The 1685-nt window shown below is 39.6% G+C and overlaps 1 protein-coding gene across 2 annotated transcripts in view; it reads right to left on the minus strand.

Moving 5' to 3' along the window:
• otpa (orthopedia homeobox a) overlaps positions 1 to 1685 on the minus strand; it is a 5713-nt gene that overhangs the window by 1925 nt on the left and 2103 nt on the right. The gene's annotated exons all lie outside the window — the stretch shown is intronic.

Genomic DNA, 1685 nt, shown 5'->3' on the forward strand with positions numbered 1-1685 from the left:
ATTGTTTAGACTTGGCTAAACAATCCCTAATCGAACTAATTGCATGATTTTTACTTGCTTAACCGCGATTAATCGCGTTTTAATCGAAAACCATATATCAACAAAATAAACATATTTTGTCTGTGATTAATTAATCACGAGTAATCGCACCTTAATTGAAAACATATATTGACAAAATAAGCAACACTCTTAATATAAACAATAAACAATACTCTTAATTCAAGTGTGTCAAGTATGAATAAATAGATATGTGAGCTCAATAGCAACAACAATATTTCTGTTGTAAATAAATGTAATATTTCAGCAGGAGAGAGTAGAAACATACATGACTGAATAATATAAACAGTTAAAAATATTTAAGCAAAACAACAGAAAACTAAACGGCAACAACTGGAGGGGTGTTCTTTTTTTCCCTACACAATATTTAATAGAATAAAATTTGCGCCTTAATTGTTATTTTGGACTTTCCATGGCGCGCGCGCTCGCCCCTAACAAAGACAATATTCCAGCAGAGATCAATAGTTTGCTCTGTATTCCCGGAGTCCTTGGGCTCCTGTAAGCGGCAGACGCGCCTGTGATTAATGTGGAGATTTGCTTGAGAAAGCGGGCCGCGGTAATAAGAACGGGACCATCTCGCTCCCGGCGAAGCCAGCCGTGAAATCCGGCCTGAAATGCATTACACTTTCGGCGTGGCAAAAAGAAAACGCAATCTCTCATTGGGTCTGAAAAGACAGAGTGCTCTGCTGTCTGCGCGGCGCCGCGGCATTAAGACGTGCAGCGCGCTGACGGGCCCATCGCTAAAGGCGCGGTGCGCCGTCCTCCGCTCCCCCACTCTCTCTGAGCCGCATCATTTCACTAATTCTGATTTTATGCAAATACTCCAGACACCGAACGGGCCCATCCAATCATAATAATGATTATTAGAGGATTATTTCACATGGGAGCAGCTAAAGTGCAATTGCACTATGTGTCTTTTTCTTTCTTTCTCAATCAGGATTTTTGCAGAGTCGATGTTCGAATAAACCACGAAGACAAAATGCTGAGGGGGACAGAAAGGGGAGAGGGGGGAGAAGCAATAGACGGAGTGTGTAAGCAAATTATAGAAGAACTTTGAGCATGACATAAATTCAGAACAGTTGAAAGCTAATATGTGCTTGATCAGCGGCCATTAAATGAGTGTAATAAAGCTGCTATCAGCGTCCGGGTCCCAGTAGATCCATTACACGGGATGGGCAGGAAATGTAGGCCAATCTTAATTAGGCTGAATGAATGGCTGAGACGCCTCGTCACTGCAGCTTGGACTAAAAATACATAAATAAATCCATAAATAAAACAAGGGTTTATATATTCTTCGGAAGCGCCAGTTTTGATATTGGTAACGACTGTCAAAAACAAATTGTCTGCATCATTTCTCAGCACACGTTCACAAGTCCATGAATTAAGTAAATGAATAAAACGCAAAGACCGACCCTGGTTCGTAAGTTTGTCATTATTTTATCATTATTGTTGATGCAAATGTTATTATAATTGATATTATTATTGTTGTTAATATGACTACATTGGAAATGATCAATATTATTATTACGGACTAAATCTGTGCAGCTGCAATAATCACTGCAACCAACCGCAGATGTTGTCATAATATATGACACAGCTATTAATCAAGATTGTGCATCCTGGCGAAT

Source organism: Poecilia reticulata, linkage group LG12 (assembly GCF_000633615.1).
Source record: "Poecilia reticulata strain Guanapo linkage group LG12, Guppy_female_1.0+MT, whole genome shotgun sequence".
In the NCBI taxonomy this organism is placed as follows: domain Eukaryota; kingdom Metazoa; phylum Chordata; class Actinopteri; order Cyprinodontiformes; family Poeciliidae; genus Poecilia; species Poecilia reticulata.